General features: G+C 41.1%; 1 protein-coding gene across 12 annotated transcripts in view; it reads left to right on the top strand.

Annotated features, from left to right (window-relative positions):
* The window catches only part of IRAG1 (inositol 1,4,5-triphosphate receptor associated 1), a 137967-nt gene that overhangs the window by 11790 nt on the left and 109906 nt on the right, over window positions 1-16271 (top strand). For 6 of the 12 annotated variants that reach the window (XM_048852743.2, XM_048852741.2, XM_048852740.2 and 3 more), the window contains exons 1-3: window positions 9556-9628; window positions 11771-11921; window positions 12950-13103. The exons of 1 other annotated variant lie outside the window; for it this stretch is intronic. The gene's annotated coding sequence lies outside the window, so the exon portion shown is untranslated. Of the gene's footprint in view, window positions 1-7225; window positions 7347-9555; window positions 9629-11770; window positions 11922-12949; window positions 13104-16271 lie in introns of those variants that run through there. 5 more of the 12 variants (XM_075129410.1, XM_075129411.1, XM_075129412.1 and 2 more) reach the window with 2 other exon arrangements.

The following is a 16271-nucleotide window of genomic DNA, read 5'->3' as shown; positions in this document are numbered from 1 at the left end:
AGATTCTTACTAGACAAAAAGAAAAAAGAGAGTGTGATATGAGAGAAGAAATGAGGTGGGGAAGGAAAACAACACACAAAGAAGAGGGTGTGAGTGTGAGTGAGTGAGTGAGTGTCATATCCCAGGTGGTGGCTGGGATTCATCCAGAGCTGGTAGAGGTGGTGATGGTCCCTCTCTCTGGCCCAGTCTGATCAAGACATCTCTTACGATTAGGAAGAAGAAGGTCTGGGATCCCAGGAGGGGTGGCATGGCAGCCATGATGGTGCTGTTTGCTCAGTAGCCAGATTTCCTCCCCAAAGTTGTTTTTTTTTTTTAAATAAGGACCTGAAAAGGGAGTGGTGGGTGGAATAACCCATCCCCTCATTATTTTGTCCACCATTGAGGCCTGATTTCCAACACACCAATTTTAGTTTCTTGTATTCTGGTTTCATGCTTTTGTTGTTTACCAAGAATGATCTTAACACCGTCCTTGAATTATATCATTAGACCTTTTTGATTAGACTAATCAGCCTTTCTGTCCCACTTTTTGAGCCTTTTCCCATCAGCATTTGCTCTTAGAGGTTGTTGTGATATCTTACGAACTTCCACTTTTTACAGTTGAGCTCACCATTAGGACCCAATTATTACAACGCATTTGGTATCTAGTAGTAACTGTAACAAATCTATATATGTACATTTGGAGCACTTAGCAAAATTGATATAAGGCAAGCCTGAACCCACCTAATGTGTATATATTTTCTCAAAATGGGAGTTTTAAATTTAAATGGCTAAAAAGTAGGTACTCATGGCACCCATTACTTATGTCTGTTATTTAGAGATACTCTATACTCTGTAATTAGTATAATTAAGTACTCAGTCTGTTATGTAGTAAACTGTGAACTTCCCTAGTATTTGTTGGCTACCTGCAGAGTCATAGAGTTTAAGGCCAGAAGGGACCACCAGATATCTAATTTGACGTTCTGCATATTGCAGGCCACCAACACCTCCCAGAACCTTCATGCTAAACCCAACAACTGAAATTAGACCAAAGTATTACAGCCCACAGGAGACTAGACAATTATCTTTTGCAGGGACAGACTAGGATGGACTGAGGAGGCCCGGTGCCTGGGCCCCATTAATGGCAGGAAAATGATTAAATTGAGAAATTAACATGTAACTTCATTACTACATGATGTGGGCCAAGTTATGTGGGCATGAAAACAAAATTAATCTTCTTTACGCTTTGCATGGATTTCTTGATTACTTTTCTTCTGAACCTGAAGTTCTTTTGTTTTGCGGGACTTGACCACTATCATGCAAATAGCCTTATTTTTAAATATTGGATAACAGGGCTGGATTTTGATCAAACAGAACTCTTGGATGAGCTAGAATTTGATGCCCCTCATAATAATCAATTTGTGATAAATCTTTAAAATTTTGCTTTGGTGTTCTCCAGTATCCAACCATAGGGGAAGCTGGCCAGCTTACACATCCCCTCAGATTGGCCTTTAGATTTAGCATGTATCTCTTCCATGTTTAATACATGGCACTCATCAACCTGGATTTCTTAGCATGCAACTAGATGCTGATCCAGTATGTGGTTCATGGAGGAAGCAAACTGAAGAGAGCAGAGAATGGGGAAAGTGGTTTGAAACTAGTGGTTTGAAATAAGTTAAGGCCATGTCTATGCTACAAACTTTGGCTTACACAAGTTACATCGGCATAAAAGCTGCCACGGTTAGTATATCGCTCATACGCATGTATATTTGGCTTTTTGCGTCAGTGCTGCACGCACTCACCATGAGTGCTTTTTTCAATGCACAGTGTGGTGCACTATGGGAAGTTATCCCAGTGTGCAACTCACCTCCATCCAGCTCATTATCTTTTGCCAACTTTTGACAATGCAAGGTGGAACAGAAACGAATCACGCAAGGGTGACTGGGAGCTAGGACTCAAGTTCCCATCATACAACTTCTCCATCCAATAATGTCATTCATATCCCATAATTTTCACACCTTTTTTTAAAAAAAACAACAAAACAAACAAAGCCCATGAACCTGCATGGCCCTCATCGCTGTCCACAATCTCTGACAGAAGCTTGGAATGTGCACAGCTCTGCGTTATTGTCACAAGCGTTGCAAGCACGGGGCGTACAATCCTTTTGGTATTTGCAGAGCAGCAAGAAGAACCTCATTGGCGGGGAACGTGACAAATTCATGGAGGACCAATTGCTGTGGGACATAGCAAAAACCAATTCAAGGTTGTTGGTGGCATTCACAGAGCAGCTGCCGACAGTGGAGCACCGCTTCTGGGCCTGAGAAACAAGCACTGTAATGTAATGTGGGGTTGGGATGACGAGCAGTGACTGCAGAATGTTCAGATGCAAAAGGCCATGTTCCTGGATCTATGTGCTGAGCTCACCCCCACCCTCCAGCCTCGGGACACCAGAATGGGAGCTGCAGTGACCATGGAGAAGCAAGTGGCAATCACACTGTGTAAACTTGCAATGCTGGCTTGCTAACAGTCCATGGCTAATCATTTTGGAGCTGGAAAATCCACTGTGAGGGCTGTTGTCATGCAAGTGTGCTAGGGTGACCAGATATCCCGATTTTTATAGGGACAGTCCCAATTTTGAGGGCTTTTTCTTATGTAGGCACCTATTACCTCCCCACCCCCATCCTGATTTTTTACACTTGCTATCTGATCACCCTACAGTGTGCAGAGCCATTGATAGTCTTCTGCTGTGCAGGATTATGGCTCTTGGCAATGGGCAGGACATAGTGGATGGATTTGCAGCTGTGGGGATCCAGAACTGCAGTGGAGCAATAGATGGCACGCATATCCCTATTTTGGTAGCAGTCCACTGTGCCCCAGAGTACATCAGCAGATAGGGCTACTTTTCTTTTCTTGTTATGCAAGCACTGGTAGATCACTGGGGATGGTTCACTAACATCAATCTTGGCTGGTCAGGGAAGGTATATGACGCGTGCGTATTTAAGAACACAGGACTGTTCAGAAAGTTACAAGCAGAGACTTTCTTTCCCAACCAGTGGATTACCATTGGCAATGTTGAAATGCCAGTGGTGATGCTGGGGGATCCAAGCCTACCTCTTGCTCCCCTGACTCATGAAGCTGTAGACCAGCCCCCTTGACAGCACCAAGGAAAGATTCAACTACCAGCATAGCAGGTGGCAAAATGACAGTTTAATGTGTTATTGGTATACTGAAGAGACTATGGTGTTTACTCAGATGATTGGATCTCAGTGTGAAAAATATCCCAATGGTTATAGCTGCCTGCTGTGTCCTGCATAATATTGGTGAGACAACTTGGGAAATGTTACTGCCGGCGTGGAGGGCAGTCATGAAGCGGCTGTCTGCCAAGTTTGAACCAGACACAAGGGCTATTAGAAGAGCTCAGTGTGGAGCTATACAGCTGAGGGATGCCTTGAAAGTCCCTTTAACAGTGAGCCACAGTAGTGCATTGTGCTGGACTGTGCTCTCCCTGGCCATGCACTTTTGAGGTCTGTTAGGAACTGCATGGGGCTTGCTGTACATCTATGAGTATAACACTGTCAATGTGCCTATTAATTGTGTGATGCTTGTTGTACATTGATGATGATGATTACACTGTCACTGACCCTTTGAGTTGTGTCACACTGTACAATAACAAGTGGGTGCTTTCAGTACCTCTAGGCATTCTGCAGTGTATGCTGGGAACTAATAAAGATTAATAGAATTTTGAATGACAAGACCAGTCCAAAATATCTGTGTAATTTAAAAGCAAATACATAAAAAAAACTTTAATAAATTAATGGAACAGAACTTAACATGTCCACTTTGGCTACACATACAGTAACTGTGGCTTCCTCAGGTCACTGTATCTGAAGCTGTGATTGTCCTTAATGTCTCCTGCTGTGACGTGGCAGGAGTAGTGCAGCGGTCCCTGGTGCCATGTGGAATATTGAGGCGGGGTGTGGGGAGGTGCTATACTGGAGTTCTCCATGATTGCAAAGGAAGGCTAGGAATTGTTGAACCTGTAGGTCCCCAAGAATCTACAGGATCTGTGTTTGTTGCTGGAGAAGCCCCATTTTGTCCTGGGGCATCTCCCTCTCCTTTTCCTGCTGGGACTCCTGAGGCTTTTTCCTGTCAGCTCTTTCCTTCTCCAAACAGTTGGAAATATTCACCCTCCAGGCCCTCTGCTTGCAGTCTGATGCAGCATTGGTTTGCAGGATCTCATGGAACATGTCATCCCAAGTCCTCTTCTTTTTTTCTCCTTATCTGACTTCCACATGTGTGGCTGGGGAACCCCTCAAAGCTGCAACAGCAGCAGCTACAGATAGAATACACAGAGGTACCATTGTCAGTATAGTCATAACAGAAAGCAAATGTTAAGGTTCAGGTTTCAGAGTAGCAGCCGTGTTAGTCTGTATTCGCAAAAAGAAAAGGAGGACTTGTGGCACCTTAGAGACTAACCAATTTATCTGAGCATGAGCTTTCGTGAGCTACAGCTCACTTCATCGCATGCATCTGATGAAGTGAGCTGTAGCTCACGAAAGCTTATGCTCAAAAAAATTGGTTAGTCTCTAAGGTGCCACAAGTCCTCCTTTTCTTTTCAAGGTTCAGAACTCTCTTTCCTTGTCCCCCTGAAGTTTTAAACAAGACGTGACTATTGACACCTGCTTCAGAGTGTTAGTGCACGGCACCACTCTCAGCACCAGCCACAGTGAATACAACCCACCAGAAATGAGGAAAAGGAGGAGGGAATCGCTCAGTTGCGTAAAACTGTGAATATAGATAGGGCCGTGGCACTGAAGATCGGCACCATTTTCCATGAGCGTTGGTGATTTTAGCTGATATCTCGCTCCTGATGGTAACACAGACACAGCGCACAGCTGCTGCTGGTGTTCCAAAGCCACCTGGTCCATATGCCACCACTCTGTTTACTGCACTGGTGCCTGCTGAAGTCATCACAGGCTGCCATGGGAAAGCGTCCTACCACGTAGGAAGAAATAAGGCTGCTACCAATAGAAATCTTTAGGAAAGGATTGCAGAGTACCTCAAAGGGATGTCCCTTTGTACATAAACAATCTGTTCCGTGTCCCGTGCCTAATGCGACAAGGGAGTGAAAAGCAGTGTGCCCGGGGTATGTGGGGTGGGGGTGGTGTCTCTGCAAAGTAGGGCATGCCGCTCTTTTTGTAAAAGCGGCAAGTCTGTGGCTTGGCACCACGTCGACTGTTGACTTCTGTGGCCTTCTGGTAGGCCTGCCACAATTCCTTCACTTTCATGTGGCACTGCTGCTGATTCCTGTCATACCTCTTCTCTCGCTTCCTCTGTGCAATCTGCTCATAAATGTTCACGTTTCTGCAGCTGATCTATAGCTGTGCCTGCACAGCCTCTTCTCCCCACAGGCCTCGGAGATCTAAGATCTCCTGTCTACTCCACGCCAGAGTGTGTCTGAAGCATGTTACCAGCAAGATTGGTTGGGCAGTTACACACAACAGTGGAGAGCTGCTAGGTGTGCTCACCAAGTTGTGCAATCAGGAAAAGATATTTTAAAAATCCATGGGGTTCCAGTCTCCATGACCCTGAGAATTGGAATTCGCAAATGTGACCAGAGCAGTCACCGTCAGGCATTGTGGGACAGCTGCTGCAGGACTGTGAGGGTTGACATGAGTAATGCAGTCTGTACACTCATGTTGCCATTAGTATGTCGAACGTGGCTCAATGCCATTCACGGAGTTGATGTTGCTGCCTTGCTGCAATGGGGTGCTTACACCAGTGGGAGACAATTTTAGGTGTAGGCACATGCATATCTATGTTGATGCAAGGTGGCTTACGTCAACCTAACTTCGTAGTGTAGACCAGGCCTAAGAAGGGTACTTTGTAAATATGACTTAAAAAAAAAATCCTGAAAAACCTCTACACAGTGGTTACGAATATCTAGTTTTGCTTATGTCTTGATCTTATGCTTTCCATAAGAATTAGCCATGCATTTCTTCTTCCCTACACTTATTTTTCTAATGTAGAAACATTCATTATGTTCGGTTCCCGATTTGCTTTATACATTAGTTTCTAATTTGTTCTCTTTTGAAAAGCAGTGTAAACTCCCTGGAAATGTGTGAGAAATACCTGGGTTATGAAAGTTTCCACTGATAACTTCCTAGTGAGTTTACCCTAGGCAAGTTATAATAATGGTGATAAGAAAAGGGGAGGGGGGGGGTTGGAAACCTTTTGTAGTGATAATCAAGGTGGGCCATTTCCAGCAGTTGACAAGAACTTCTGAGGAACAGGTCCATTTATCTACCAATGTTATATATGCCATCATGTGCCAGCAATGCCCCTCTGCCATGTACATTGGTCAAACTGGACAGTTTCTCTGTAAAAGAATAAATGGACACAAATCAGACGTCAAGAATTATAACATTCGAAAACCAGTCGGAGAACACTTCAATCTCTTTGGTCACTCGATTACAGACCTAAAAGTTGCAATTCTGCAACAAAAAAACTTCAAAAACAGACTCCAACGAGAGACTGCTGAATTGGAATTAATTTGCAAACTGGATACAATTAACTTAGGCTTGAAAAAAAGACTGGGAGTGGATGGGTCATTACATAAAGTAAAACTATTTCCCCATGTTTATTTCCCACCCACCCCCCCCACCCCCCGTCCCCCGCACTGTTCCTCGGACATTCAACCGCTGGAAATGGCCCACCTTGATTATCACTACAAAAGGTTTACCCCCCACCCCCTCACCCCGCTCTCCTGCTGGTAATAGCTCACCTTAAGTGATCACTCTCGTTACAGTGTGTATGGTTTCATGTTCTCTATGTATATAAATCTCCCCACTGTATTTTCCACTGAATGCACCCGAAGAAGTGAGATGTAGCTCACGAAAGCTTATGCTCAAATAAATGTGTTAGTCTCTAAGGTGCCACAAATCCTCCTTTTCTTTTTGAGCTCTGGGTGGCTCAAAAGCTTCTCTCTCTCTCACCAACAGAAGTTGGTCCAATAAAAGATATTACCTCACCCACCTTGTCTCTAATATCCTGGGGCTGCCATGGCTACAACCACAGTGCATAGAGCATGATCTTTTTCAGTATGTTTTTAAATAGGTACAATACGTATTATTATCTTACTTTTGGAGAGAGTGATGGATGTTGCTTGATCATTTTGAGAGCCTCCAAATCCTACTTTTTGAAAAACCTTCAGGTTTACTACTAAGATATTTTTTTTCTCTTATAACAGGAGGGTCCTGCTGACTGTGTTCAGTCCAAAAGCCCATTGCCATTTCATTATCCCTTCTTCACCTACAATACTGGGCATTATCCTGACCATGACAGTTCCAGACTTCAGACTCCACTGTTAGGTAATGGAAGTATCAGTTTATTTTATATTTTTATTGCTTTTCAACCTTACTTTTGCTCATTTCTTGGGCTGGGCTATGGCGATGTTTCATTTGGGGTCTGATCCTAAAATTATTGTACAAACAACACCCAGTGGTGTCAGCTGGAGTTTTAACATCTTCTTTTTGTTTTCTTAAGCATATAGGCTATTTGTTAGCAGTTATAAAGTAGCTTCTCTCTTATAAAAAGGTAGAGGAGCTGTTGTTTTTTTATTTACTGTAAGTAAATTAATTATAGGATGGACAAATCTGTTGCTAAGACTACAACTGTGATAGATTATTATGGAGCACTAGTAAAACAAAATTATTTGAAGACAGTTTCAGCTTTCAGATGCACTCACATGAATGGCTTCTGTTGCAGCCAGTGGGATTGGCTTATATTCATTAAAGGACGGAATTTGGCCCTTGAAGTCTGAGCTAGATGTGGTAAGGAATTAGTTAATTTAATTGGGCCGGGTGAGGAAGACTTTGACTCAAGTAACTAGTGGTCCAGAGCCAAATTCTGCCATTAGTTGTCCAAGTACAGCTCCTATTAATTTGTCCCTTAATATTAATTAATTCTGCACTTCTTCTGCATTGAAAATGTCTGCTGATTTGCAGTCAAATACCTACTGAGATTGGTGTACGTGAGGAATGCAGGATTGTGTTGAGAATTTGCCAGGAAGCAGCCAGATGCCATTTTTCTAGTGCAACTGAACAAAATCATTGTATGACTACCAATCTGTCCTGTCTCATTAAATAAATAGCTGCTAAATGTTCTGCCTGAAAGAGTGAGTGAGTATGATAAATTTAACCCTAAGTGCTTGCAAGGACCATTTCTACTTGAAACAAGTATCCTATCAAGAGTCTTAAATCCATGGTAGCAAAAGGTTTTTTGTTTTTTTTTTAAATAGTTTAAATTATATGTTGTAACTAATATTTTTGCATATTCTGAAATTCTTTAATGGGTCAGCTATTTTAAACCCTCCCAGAATAGTTGTAGATTGAGCACAGTGGAGAAAACAGCCAAACTCTGAACATATTAGCACTGAACTGTTCTCCCCAGGCCCTACAACACACAATTCTAGTGTTTCCTGTGGCATTTGTGCTCTGAAACATTTATGATAATGGCTGAATTTTAAAAGCATTGCACAGACATTTATAAAGACAATTCAACAATTTGTGACAACACCTTTGCATAACACCTTCACTACCACTTTGAAAACACAAACCTTCCATTCGCTACCTAAGAAATATTAAAACTTTGTGAACCAAATTCTGCCCTCAGTTACATCCATGTAGCCTCACTGAAGTAACTGAGACAAAGTTGCTGCTGGTGTGAGTGTACACAACTGTATTGACTACAAATAGTTTTGCAACAGCTGATGCCTTTGGTGAATTTGGTTTGGTGAGGCAGTGTGAGTATAAATGAGGGATGACTTTGGCCCTCTAAAGCAGGGGTGAGCAAACTTGTGGGAGGCGGATCAGGGCAGAGGCAGGGGCACGGGTGGGGGTGGGTGTGAGGGTTCTGGCTGGGGGTGCAGGCTCTGGGGTGGGGCAGGGGATGAGGGTTTAGGGTTCAGGAGGGAGCTCCAGGTTGGGATCAAGGGGTTCAGCGGGCGGGAGGGGAATCAGGGCTGGGGCAGGGGGTTGGGCACAAGAGGGGGTCAGGGGTGCAGGCTCTAGGTGGCGCTTACCTGAGGCAGCTCCAGGAAGCAGTGGCATGTTCCCGCTCTGGCTCCTACATTTAGAGGCAGGCAGGGGGCTCTGCACATTGCCCAGTTCCCAGGCGCCGCCCCTGCAGCTCCCATTGGCTGGGAGACCCCAGATTCCGCTCCCCAGTGGAAGCTCGAGGGCTGGGTTAAATCGGCTGGCAGGTTGGATGTGGCCCACGGGCCTTAATTTGCCCACCCTTGCTCTAAAGTCATCCCAGTGAAATTGTTTAGGATACCTTCACTCAAATTCTTGATGCCTCCCTGTTGCAAAAATGAAGGCGAAAATGTAATCCTTAATACGTAAACCAGTTACGTTATGCAAAGGTGTGTATTGTCTTTGAATATTCATGAGACTGTACAGCACACTTTTCCATTAAAGTTGTCAGTTGTAATTTAAAATGAGCTTCTTAATTGCTACTTCTTTTTTGGCTCATCTCAACACAAAAGTGTTGCCATGCTCACCTAGAATACAAAGTACTCTCGTTCTCAGTGCTGGCAATGGAAGAATGCAGTGCTACTCAGATTTAGCAAATGCAAAACTGACTTGATATGGTAAGAATTTTAGTATCCCAGTCTTTTGTTTATTAACCCGATATGTTTCTGGCTTCTCTAATCAAGGTTTGAAGTCATTTTTCTTTGAATTAATTGACTACAAAGAATTTGGAGGAAACTTTATAGTCAGAGCTAGCTTTTAAATTAAAATATTTCCTGCAATAAAAAAAATAGTATATTCAGTAAGTTACTTTATCCTTTTTATATTATAAAGTAAGCTTTTCTGTTTAAGAGAAAAACAGAAAACACACTAGAGCCAAAAACTCTTTAAAATGAATTTACATGTTGCCATTAAATACCATGGCAACTAAAACAAACATTGTTCTATTTAGGAAACCTTTTTTAAAAAAAATTGTGTTGAATGTGTTTGAGATTTTTTCCCCAACACAATTAATAAATGTCTTTCGTTCATGGAGATCTAGCTACTCTGTAATGTGTGGCAATTATAATCAGATGGGATAAAAAGAGGTGTTTTTATATATTATGGGTAGGGTTGGTAGGACCACCTATTAAGGTTGCCCTACACTTCCCTTTATAAGACCTAATATTTTGGTTGCTTATAACTTTATTAGACTGTAATTGTTCGGCTGAAATTCCAGTTAATTCCAGTTGATCCTTTGGGGAAAAAAGTCAAAAAGAAAAGAGAAGATTGGGAGGAAGGTTGTCTAATGGGTGGAGCAAAGGGATGAGAAAAATGGGATCTGGTTTTTATCTTCCCCTCAGCACTAATTAACAGTGACCTAACGCAAGTCAATTTATGCCTGTTTTTTTCCTGAAGTTTCTACTGATTTGGGGTAACTTAGTTTTTGGTTGCTCAACTTATTCACTAGGACATGATTTTCAAAGGTTCTAAGTGAGCACTCGCAGTTCCCAGTGACTGGAGTTTTTTTTCTGGAGTTGTAGTTGCTCCCTATCTCTCAAAATCAGTTGCTAGGTGTTTGACATTTCCAAAATCAGAGACCACTTTTGAAAATGTAGGCCTTTATTTCTTTGTGCCTCAATTTGCCATCTGAAAAACAGCGATAATATGTAATATGGGTGGTTTCGATGTTTAACATTTGCAAAGTGCTTTGAGATCTTTGAATGAAAGGAACAATAAAACTAAAACTGGTGTTGGGAGATGTCCCAACTCAGTTTGTTCAATCAAACCCTCATGTAGTAAAAGTTTTCACTCAGTAAGGTTTTCAGGATTTTACCAACTGTTGTTTACTTAATAGCTGATAGGTATATAGTTTATGATGATAGCTTACAGTAAACACCTTTTTTTTTTTTTAAAGATGACTTACAACAAGAAAAAAAAGGGCTTTTTTTCTGCTTCTCCTTTCCCTTGGAAATATTGGGAATGTAAATTGTGGTGCTCCCTGGTTTTCCTAGCAACATTAGTGAGAAGTCTCAGATGAGTATTAGGAGCTTTATCCATCCATAAATGAATGGGTTAAGGAGGGCAGAACAAAGACAGCTTTTCTGCCAATTGTTTAATCTGATGTTTTGAGATAAATAGGTGGTAAAACCAAACAAAACCCAAATGTTTTAAGGAGTTCTAAATAAAAATAATTTCCCTTCTCAGTTTATCAGGTTTCACTGGCATGGTGGTATCTCTAGTGTCATCATAATACTATTTCTTATGTTGACCATAATGGGGCTTGCACCAACTAAATTGGTAGAGAAAATAATTTAAATTGGTGCAATCCCCCATGGCATTGAAGCAGTTATGCCAATACGAAGGAATGGTATGGTAAATTTAGAGTTTTCCAGGGGTGGGGAAAGGGATTGACAAGAACTGAATTTCTGAAATTAAAGACAACAAAAATAATAAATACCTTCATATTTTTCAAGTCCTCTTCTGCCTTTTTTATACATCATAAAGAAACAAAATAAAATAAAAATAAATAAAAAAATAAACAAGGGCACAAACACATTGTTGTTCCTTTTCTGTATCACCTTGAAAGAGTCACTGTTCTTCACTTCAGGAACTTCAAGTTATGGACTCAAATTGAATTTTGTTTCTACTTTAGTAAATGGTAGTGGATATATTTTTCATTATGGTTTTAATCTTGATTTTAAAAAAGCATTTACAAAATGACATGAAATAATCTTAATTCCAAAGCTTTTTATGATCAAATATTGTGTTTTGAATCACAGAAGCTTTGAATTTAGAATGTATTTGGACTCAAGAAAGATGCCAGCAAACATTTTGTAACACACTCTTCCATCAAAGACAAGGATCAGAAGAAAATCTTTTAAATAAGAAAAGGCATGCCTATAAAACAGAACATGGGAATAATCATAAAAGGTAGAGTGAACTTATTTTAGTTGTCATTTATGATGAACCTGTAAATACAATTATGATTTGTAAAGTCAAAAGTTGAAACTATTTCCCAGCAACATTTTTATTAGACAGGACTATTCCTAAAACTGTTTAATAGTAAAGCCAAAAAAAGGACAAAGCTTTCATGAGAGCATTGTTCAATGTAACCAGTAATTCTGATTAAACCAGTTACTAACGCAGGGCCAAATTCTGCCTTCAGATATTCACTCACAACTCCTATTTTGGAGCCTTTCAAAGGAATGTATATACAAATTAAGTTCTTGGGGCAAATACTTGTTTGTCCACCCACCTAACATCACATCAGATGCTACGTTTATATCTGCTTATGCTAGTGGGCCAGACAGTAGACATCCTATGCCTGGGGCTCTGTGCACCCTGCAGGCCATGGAGTGTCTGTCTGCACCACAACAGCAGGGGCAGACGTGGGTATGAACAGTAAATTTTCCTACCAAACTAACTCCTCATTGTGTGTCCATTACTCCACTTTCCACATGGTAAAGGTCCTGAACCACACGTTGGAACGGGGGATTCTTTCCCTCAGCCTTTCTATGCTTCAGTGCCTCGTTACAGATATTGGGCTGTACCCTGAAAAAATAGCTTGAGATCCTTGGGGGGGACAGACTCTCTAGAAGTGCAAAGTATTTATTTTAGTATGGAAACAAGAGTACTTGGAAAAGGTGTGGAAAATAATTTGCATCTCCAGAAAATCTGACAATTTTTCATTAAAATTGTTTTGCAGAAAAGGAAAATAAATTCCAGACGTTTGCCAATGTAGTATCACAACTGGCATCATAAAATCACTGCTGCCTAATAGCCTAGGCTTGTTTCAGTTTTAAAACCAATGGGCCAAAGCCCTTACTCAAGCAAAGCTCCCATTGACGTCGACGAGTGAGAAATTTGGTCTAAATTTTCAAAAGTAACTAGTTAAAGTATCTCAGTTTTTGGTTGTCCCACTTGTGACACCTTAAAAGAGTATGATTTTTTTTTTCCAGATATTGAATGCACAACACTTTCTGAGCAGCTGGACAATGGCAGCACAGCTCCAGGCTGTCTTTGTTGAAGAGAGATTCATGAAGGAGGTGCTCTGATTCCAAAGTAACAGGGCCCATATAAATACCTGAATAGTAGAGGAAGACCCTCCATAAGGTCAGAACTTCCTTTCTCAATAGATCCCGAGTATTCACAGGATTTGATGGCCGTGGACTTTATTTCCTCTGTCCTGTCCAACAGTCTTTGCAGTGGCAAAATAGAATATGACCATGAGATTACTATGGCCCTTTGTCCGCTCAGCTGATTAGGAAATTACTATGGTACAGAGAGCTATAGAATGTTCAGTACATCTATGCAAAACTTTTCTACAACAGATTATAATCCTCTAATGGTTTGTTTAGGGGAAAAGGAATTCCGGGGACCCCAGAGGTTCAAAAACTCAGATTGTCATTTAGCATGGATAGTATGATTTTCTGCAGGAAATGTGTTTTGTTGTTGTGTGTTGTTTACTTGTTTCCCTTGTCCAGCTACCCTGTGATACTGGATCTAGCAATTGCAGCAGAATTACTGTGGTGACACATTGGTTTATCTCATGAGAATGGAGATTATAATCTCATTGTTACAGCCTGGTGTAACTTCTCTTCTAAATTTTGCTCAGTAGATACATTGGGCAAAATTTGCTTACAGTATTATATTGTTTGGGGAGATAGAATGTAATCACTCTATCAGCCATGTGAATTTCTAAATTATCTTTGTTTTCAGAACTTGATTAGCCTCAGGAAGCAAGATTATTTATCATGTCTGAGACCAATAGCTTTGCTTGGTTTGAGCTTCTACCGGTGTGATTGAAGATCTGTGCCTGATGGACTAATAAGTGGTACATGTCAGTGAATTGAGGAAATGAAACTTAAAGAGATATAGAATAAACTCTTTTACCACCTAAATTAGGGACGGTGATCTCTTTCACAGGCGCACTGACATGATGGATCCTGGGGAAACAAAGCCTGTGGGAAATAGCATGGTGTTTGAGACACTCTAATTGACTGACATCTGTTTATCCTGTTAATTTTGGGAAGTGGGGCCAGTATTGTGAATGACTTAAGTGACTCATCCCCAAGTGAGATGGGGAGTGTGTGTGTGTGTGTGTGTGTGTGTGTGTGCGCGCGCACGCAAGATGGGATGGAAGGAAGATTGTGCAGTTGAGCGTGTGCGATGAAGTGAGGGAGCAGAGATTCGAGAGATGGGTAGACAGAATAAGTAAAGAAAGGAAAGGAAAAAGAAATCCAGGGGATTAGACTGAGGTAGATCGTAATTAAGTCTGGTAATTGAAGGGGCAAGAATATAATTTGATTCCCATGCTCAGTTGCTGCTCTCCAAGCAAGTATAGAGCACATCATGTTGCTTTGCAGTGACCCGCCTGGCTGAGACGGGAGAAAGTATGCTGGAGCTCAAAAAGAGACTCCATTCAGCCATTCTTTGCAGAGTAAAATCATCACATGGAACTTTCACTATGGAGGCTGTAAACTTGGGGAGAGAAGTCTTTTCCCTGGAATGAAAAATAAAAGAAACCTGGAACTCAAGTCCTTGACAAATGAGATTTTTTTTTCTTAATTTGGTCAAAAAAGTTTTGGTTCAGTATCACTTACCTAGCATGTCCAGTACCTCTGCACTGATGAACACCCTTTTGCAGTACCAGAAATATGTCTGGTAACCTGGCATCTATGTGCTTTCTAAAAATATTTAATGCTGACCACATTCAGAAATCCGAACTGACAGAGCAGGGAGATTCCAGACATTCTCCAGCCTGGGATGTTTTTTACTGTCTCGAATAGTAGAGTGGCCACACTAGGTCAGATCAATGGTCCATCTAGCCCAGTATCCTGTCTTCCAACAGAGATCAGAACAGGGCAGTTTCAAATCCCTTGTCATCCAGTCCCAGCTATTGGCAGTCAGAGGTTTATGGACACCTCGAGTATTGGATTGCGTCCCTGACCATCTTGGCTAATAGCATTGATGGACCTATCCTCCAGGAACTTATCTAATTCTTTGTTGAGTGCTTTTATAGTTTTGGCCTTCACAGCATCCTCTGGAAACAAGTTCCAAAGGTTAACTGTGCATTATGTGAAAAAGTACTTCCTTTTGTTTGTTTTAAAACTGCTGTCTTTTAATTTAATTGGGTGACCCCTAGTTCTTGTGTTACTGAAGGGGTAAATAACACTTTCCCATTTACTTTCTCCATTCGTGATTTTATAGACCTCTATCATATTCTCACTGAGTCACCTCTTTTGTAAGAGTCTTTTTTAATCTCTTCTCATATGGAAGCTGTGCCATACCTCTTATCATTTTGTTGCCCTTCTCTGTACCTTTTCCAATTCTAATATTTTTTTTAAGATGGGGCAACTGGAGCCACATGCACTATTCAAGGGGTGGGTATAACATGGATTTATATAATGGCATTATTATATTTTCTGTCTTATTATCTATCCCTTTTCTAATGGTTGCTTATACTCTATTAGCTTTTTTGACTGCTGCTGCACATTAAACAGTGTTTTCAGAGAACTATCCACGATGACTCCAAGATCTCTTTCTTGAATGGTAACAGCTAATTTAGACCTCATCATTGTGTATGTATAGTTAGGATTATTTTTTCAAATGCACATTACTTTGCATTTATCAGCATTGAATTTAATCTGCCATTTTGTTGCCCAGTCACCCCGTTTAGTGAGATCCCTTTGTAACTCTTCACAGTCAGCTTTGGACTTAATTAATTTGAGTAATTTAATATCGTCTGCAAATTTTGCCATCTCACCGTTCACCCCTTTTCCAGATTATTTATGAATATATTGAATAACTCAGGTTCCAGTACTGATCTGTGGGGGACCCTGCTATTTACCTCTTTTCATTGTGAAAACTGACGATTTATTCTTACCCTTTGTTTCCTATCTTTTTAAATAGTTACTGATCTATGAGGGGACCTTCCCTCTTATCCCAGGACTGCTTACTTGGTTTAAGAGCCTTTGGTGAACGACCTTGTTAAAGGCTTTCTGAAAGTCCAAGAACACCATATCCATTGGATCACCCTTGTCCACATATTTGTTGAAACCCTCAAAGCATTCTAATAGATTGGTGAGGCATGATTTCCCATTATAAAAGCCACATTGACTCTTCCCCAACATATCATGTTTTTCTGTGTGTCTGATAATTTTGTTCTTAGCTATAGTTTCAACCAATTTGCTTGATACTGAAGTTAGGCTTACTAGCCTATAATTGCCAGGAGTGTTTTTAAAAATATCGACGTTACATTATCTACCTTCCAGACATCTG

This window comes from Caretta caretta, chromosome 6, assembly GCF_965140235.1.
Source record: "Caretta caretta isolate rCarCar2 chromosome 6, rCarCar1.hap1, whole genome shotgun sequence".
NCBI lineage: Eukaryota > Metazoa > Chordata > Testudines > Cheloniidae > Caretta > Caretta caretta.
The sequence above is the reverse complement of the archived record's forward strand: the minus strand, read 5'-3'. Positions and strand labels throughout refer to the sequence as shown.